This window comes from Triticum dicoccoides, chromosome 7A, assembly GCF_002162155.2.
Source record: "Triticum dicoccoides isolate Atlit2015 ecotype Zavitan chromosome 7A, WEW_v2.0, whole genome shotgun sequence".
Taxonomy (NCBI): Eukaryota; Viridiplantae; Streptophyta; class Magnoliopsida; order Poales; family Poaceae; genus Triticum; species Triticum dicoccoides.
In genome coordinates this window covers 639,862,629-639,869,178 of record NC_041392.1, presented here as the reverse complement: position 1 = coordinate 639,869,178, position 6,550 = coordinate 639,862,629, and the positions used below count along the sequence as shown (strand labels likewise).

At 45.0% G+C, this 6,550-nt stretch overlaps 1 protein-coding gene and 1 pseudogene across 1 annotated transcript in view; one reads left to right on the top strand and one right to left on the bottom strand.

The window, feature by feature from the left end:
- The window catches only part of LOC119329969 (pentatricopeptide repeat-containing protein At5g65560-like), a 6,584-nt gene extending 4,591 nt beyond the window's left edge, over positions 1–1,993 (top strand). Inside the window, exons 4-5 of the mRNA XM_037603075.1 lie at positions 580–1,282; positions 1,367–1,993. The gene's annotated coding sequence lies outside the window, so the exon portion shown is untranslated. The remainder of the gene's footprint in view (positions 1–579; positions 1,283–1,366) is intronic.
- Positions 1,994–5,810: 3,817 nt separating this feature from the next.
- The window catches only part of LOC119333760, a 2,409-nt pseudogene continuing 1,669 nt past the window's right edge, over positions 5,811–6,550 (bottom strand).

The window sequence follows — 6,550 nt, the reverse complement described above, 5'->3', positions numbered from 1 at the left end:
CACACACAGACACATCATGGTTTTGCTACTAAACTACTGATGAATAGTGCTGAATTAGAGATTTTTTACTATTGAACATCTATTTTCCTATGGACTGGCCCTCCCCAACCTATTTCAACGGCACTTGACCCCCCTAATCCAAATTTTCTGCCTCCGCCACCGGAGACATCATTCATCGTCCGTGGCGAGACTTTGACAACATGAAACACGATAGTTTGATGCGGTAACACGTTCTACAAGACAGGCACTCATTTGAACTCAAAGTGACAACTAGTTCATGGTCCAGAGGGAGAGTGAGTGAGAGTGATACTTGGCAAAGTGACAACTAGTTCAGTACTTTAACTCCTAAGAGTAAATTGCAGCACAAGTTGCATCTGGGCCATGAACTAGAAATCTGAATAAGCGTGGTAAATCAATATATTCCTAGTCTCCTTCCTCTCTGCCCTTGTGGTGCCAGTGGGCCTGCCATCATGCCACCTGGTTCCAGGGCTATCTCATATAGGCCTTAGCCCCCCTATCCTACCATGGTTAATAACACCTGCATGGTCTGAAGCATCACCATTTTTCTAAATCAAATAGGTACGAGAGTATAACTTGAGATGTTATTAGTCTAGTGATGAAATGCCGTTTAGCTGATCAAGTGCAAAGAGCACCCTCAAGTGAAAGGTTGGGTTCAGTCATTGCACTTGGAAACTGGAATCTCTGGATGACTGCTTAACCTACGTGAAGGCTTGCATTGATGCCTAATTCAGAGATGCCAAGACTTCATGCTCTTAACTGAAGAGTATCAATCTCAGGTATGTCTTCTGTGTTCGTCTATCACACTGTCCTGTGATTTCTAGGGATGTCAAGTTTGCTCTCTTGTGCGGATCTCTGATTTTGGGCTTGCAGAGTGGCTTTTTGAAAAATCGTGTCGTGTTCCCCATTGAATTACGATAGCCTAATGATAATTCCATATTAGCCAGAAGACCAAAACAGTAGTGTGATTGTTGTTTTAACTGTAACTTTACACCCTTAATACAGGCATATGGCTCCAGAGTACTTGCATGCATGCGATCATAATGAGAAGATTTCTGTGTTTTCATACGGACTTTTGCTTCTCGAATTGTCAATCCATTCTTGATCAATTGCATAGGCAAAACCACTGCTTGATTGAACAACATGAAAGAGCCAGTGGACCCTTCTCATGATATTGCATATTACCCAGAGAAGAACACGTGCCCCAACAGTTGCATTCATGTGCATTCACCACAGCGCAAGTTCACGGCCTTGTATGAAACCCGTGAGTGAGTTATACATATCTGCCATTTGCAAGTGCAAATTGAGCATCAAATTGACGAGGTGGTATGCTGGTTGTTGGTTGCAGGTACTCCGTTTCTTGGAAGGTAGATAATCACTTGAACAGATGTGAGGACCTCAACTCCCAAAGCTCCACATGTTCAACTCGTGATTCAGAAGACTAGAATGGACTCGGACACTCTAGCTACCTTGATGATGTGGAATGCGGCACACGCAGGCTGCCTTGGAGCGGTGAAATTTAGTAGGAGTATATCTGTTGACAGGTTATTCCATCTTTTGTAAATCATCGGTCTCTACATTGTGATCCTCCAGTTTTTCATATGTTGAAGATTGCACGGATTTGAGAGACCAATCATCACCGCTGGGAATTTCCATTAGTACTCAGAATTATTTCCTGTTTCGTCACTGTGGACTTGTTTTCTCTGGACTGTTTTTACTTGTAGGGTCCTCTGTACTTGTTGATGAATAATTCCAGTTTATGCACGAACAAGTCGAGCACGTGACTATATACTTTGTACAGATGAATCTCATGATGTACTCCCTTTGTAAAGACATATAAGAGCTTTTATAGATCACTAGTACCAATGTACTATGCCCGTCTCCGGCACTAGTGATACTGTGATAGTGAAGAGATGTGCAGGGGATCTTTGTCGATCCTTTTTTTTTGGCAAGACATGTAACATGCTACTGCAAGTTTCTCGGATGTGAGCTTAGTTCTTTGCATGTGTTCTTAGTTCTATTTGTGAATTGTTTCTTGCTTACTTTTTTTTTCATGTTATCGATAGCTAATGTTCATTCCTGCAGTTATTGTATTTATTAAAACCAAAGGCCTTGCCCTGATCCCATTTCTCAATGAATCAAAAGGACTTTGAAGATTCAGTGAACACTCAGGGATGCGATAGACATGACCAAAATAGCAACCGTTTTGCCAAGCTTGCAGTGTAGTGCGCCCCTTGATATCTTCAATTCTTCATCATGACTGCTCAAGCAGCTTAAATCTACCATGGTACAATTACCAGGACGCCCTACTTCTGGGCTGGTCCATGTGCAGGGCGGGCGTGCCCCTGCCTTTTTCTTTAGTTTTCTTGCTTATTTTTTAAAAAAATGGGATTTCAAAGAAGAATCGGACTTTTATTTTATTTTCAAGATTTTGAAAAAAAAATCAAATTTCAAAAAAATGTTCACGAATTTATAAATTGTGCACAGATTTCAAAAAATGTTCTGAATTCCAAAAAGTTTTCACAAATTTCCAAATTATTCCAGGATTTCGGAAATATTAAAATTTTTGGGTAATGTTCGAATTTTAAAAGATGTTCTTGAATTAAAAAGTTCACAAATTCAAAATTAGAAATGTTGGTCGATTAAAAAACGTTCCCAAATTGCAAAAAAACTGTTCGCCGATATTTCTTGAATTATATTTTCCCTTGAAATTAAAAAACATTCCGAATTTTAGAAAAGGAAAAAAGAAAAAGAAGAAAACATCAAAAAGAAAACCAAAAAAAGAAAAACGTTTTTTTTGAGAAATAAAAGAAAAACAGTTGAACCTTCCCAAACCGATGGGAGAAAAAACCCAGCCAGCCGTACTGGGCCGGCCGAATAGCATGCTAGCGCCGAAGATGGGTGCGCGATTGGTCACTATCTGCTGACCTACGCGGCAAATAGGATCCTTGCAATTACGGTAGCAAGGAGACCATTAGCTATCGGAAATTAGATCGTGCATGCTGGCCTGCCACCGAGGTCGAGCAAATATGCCGAGGAGCTAGTCGATCGCGCTTTCGGCATTTGCAACTCAATAAAGTTCGCGCAATACGTTGACCAACAGAGCTGCCTCGGGTGTTCTATTTTCAGTTTTTGAGTTTGTATTTGATTCAAAAATCAAATGTGTTCCAAATCCTTTAGGAAAATTTTACAGAGGCTCAATTTAATATTTTTGAACTTGAGGAAAATGATTTCTTGCCAAAATAAAAGACATACCTGTTTTGAAAATGGCATTTACTCCCTTTTGAATTTTGAATTAATTCAAAAATCAAATTCACACTAATCATCTTGGAAAATTTTATAGAGACTCAAATTGTTATTTGGAAATTTAAAACAATATTTAGCGAAAATTATGTATTTAAATTGTCACCCTATTTAGGGATATTAATTTATTCCCTAAATACTTTTAGGGTTAAATTTAATTCCCAATTTTAATTTAGTGTTTCAACAATGTTTGAGACTTGTGGAATTATATCAACCCAAAAAATTTGAGAGAAGGCACACACATTTTTAGCTCAATTTTGGCCTTTATAAGTAATCCCTGTATGACAATTTAGAGTTCTAAATAATTTCAAAGTTTTATTTAAGCCACAATTTCACTCAATTAAATCAACTGCTAGTCAAATTCAGCTAAGATCAATCAATCCAACGGAAATTTGAGAAAAATATATTAATTGACCCTAATATTTTTTAATATTTTAAATTTGGGGAAAAGCTGAGATGTGACAGATCCTTAGCTCCTCGTGATGCCATAGGAGCCGGTGGCAATGTAGACGTCGGCGGCGTAGCCAGTAATTTGTCAAAAACCACCAAAATTGCAAGCGACATATGAAAAAACCATCAAATCGTTAATGGTTTACAAAATTGCGGTGGTGCTACTGGGCGTGGGATGTGGTGGTGTGCCGCCACCCATGCCCAATCCGGCGGTGCATCCTCTATCGACACGCGATCCGACCTGAATCGGTCATCAGCCATGGCTTTCAACGCAACACACGGACGTCGTCAGGCTCGGCGGTGGCCGCTCGGCAAACGCGTCGTGCGCCATGGCGGCCATCTCCGGCGACTTAAGCTAAGTCAATCCGGGCCTGAGTTGCGGAGTTACAGAGACTGAGGGGCACGTGAGAGCATCTACAACCGAGCGGTACATGAGAGCATCTACAACCCGGACGCATCTGCACGCAGTGATCAGCAAGTTCTTAAATTTGCATATTTGCATTCGGATATCTCATAATAGAAATTTTAAATCCATATAAAAGCATGCAAAAAACAAAATCGACATACTAGGTAGATCAACTACTCTAGTTCTCGCCGGAGATGTCCACTATCTCTGTGCCGGGCTCCGCGTACATGGGCGGCAGCCGCAGCTTCGGCTCCTCCGCATGGGACTCCGCATCCATCTCCGCTTCGACCTCGTCGAAGAGCCATTGGTCACCGCCCGTTTCTGCCGGATGAATTGTCGGTTGGCCTCCACATAGGCCTCATCCTTAATGGTTTCCAAGATGGCCTGCTGCTCCGCCATCTCGTCCGCTTGAGCGACGGCGAACTCTGCCTGCGCGTCCTCCATGTTGAAGCCCGGAGCCGGCGCTAGCTCCTGCTCTGGCTGCACCGCCTCGTCCGGCTCCTCCTCCTCCATCGGAGTCGACTGCTGCTCCTCTCCCTTCTCCTACTCCACCTGCTCCTCTGGCTTTGACGAGTCCGGAGGCAGCCTGGCAGCGATTTGGGCGACGCGCCTCGCCTCGATCTCCTGCTCGATCTGGTACCGACGCTTCGGCATGAGCATAGCTTAGGTGAAGCCAGAGAGCGTGGGAAGAGCGGCGAAGCGGGAGAGAGAAGGTGGATGAGTTTGGACTGGCGGTGCAGAGAGGGAATAGGTGGATGGACTAGGGTTGGGAGACGCCGGCCGACTTAAATAGCGGGATTTGACATCGAGCGACGAGCCGGGGCGCCACCACGCGGCGTTCACACCCCCCACCCACCGGAGAAAACGCCCGTCGTAATCTAGGACCCGTCGTCAGACCGACATGGCGGACGCGCCCGGATGCCTCATATCCGTCCTGTAAATAAGGGGTGCCGATCAGATGGGACGTTTGAGACCCGTTTGAGGCGTACATCTAAAACGAATTTTCATGACGGGCAGTGACTGGACCGTTCATTCGGGTGTTTGAGGCCGGTTTGAGGTGCCCGTATGAGGCGGTTACTGTGCGTGGGTATCCTTCCTTTCCCCATCGGCGAAGAGAGCGAGAGGTCGACATCAAAGGAGTAGCGTTGCGGGCGAGAGGTCGGCATCAATCCCATCATCAAGGAGTAGCGCGGCGAGCGGGAGAAAGAAGTACGCGTCAGATGCATCCATGCATACAACCAAATCCATCGCTAATGCGAACAGGAAAAGAGAGAGAAATCCAGGCTTGTTGGATGCAACTGAGCAACTCACGGCATGCCTGTCTTTAGAGCTTCAGTTAGGCAGTCTGCGGCTGTTGCACTTGCACACGGCTGGCGCGCTCACGCATGACCATGGCTGGACAAGCGCTGCGGTCAGGGACACAGCCAGCCAAAGGGCGCCTGCTGCCTAGGCTAAAGAAAATCGATTGGCGACGGATGAGCACCTGGCGCGGCGGCCGCGGAACTCGTCGGTCGGCCTCCTCAACGTCACGATGCATGCTGAGCGGCACCGGCAGCCCTCCCGTCGATGCCGGAAGTGATCCCCTCAACCCAAACTGAAGCGTGCTTTTCATCCGAGTTAATATTTCACTTTGCTAGGTGGAAAGCAGAGTCGACCAAGCCACCTTCACTGAGATCAACCCAAATTCAGTCTTTATCTCTCGAGTATCAAGCCCATGCGTGCGCGCCTTGAAGGAACGACGGTGCTCCGCTGAACAGGATGGCTCCGAGGCAACCTCGAACTTCAAATCCATAGTGGATCCATCCACTACAACAACCACAGACCTCTTTAAGCCACGTGACTCGCCAATGGCGCCATCGAAGAGCCGGATTTGCTTTTTATAACCACCAATGGAACATCGGAGACACAAATTGAAACTGTTCTGCACCTCTGATATGACAACTTCCACATTCGCCAGGACCGCATCATGGATGCGTGCTAACACTAGGTCAACCGCGCCGCAATCGCCATGGATGCGTTTTCTGAATGCACGATTCCATGTGCCTTGCAGGTCGCTTAGGGCTGATACACCGTCAATCAGCTGGTGACCATCATCTTCTACTCTGCCTGCCTTGATCCTCATGTCATATTCCAGTAGAATAATGGAATACATATCTATCCCTCGCTTAGAGCCAACCATATGGATGAGAGAACCCTAGAAAATCGGCACTATTTAGTTGCTCTTCATATGAAATTAAGAAACGGCTAAAGCTAAATATACTTCTCTTCAGCTGTTTTACTTGCAATAGCATTTACTTAAGCGATAGTTTACAATTGATGACCAAGATCTTTGTCATGTGTCAAACTGACTGGTTACATAATGCACAACCGTGT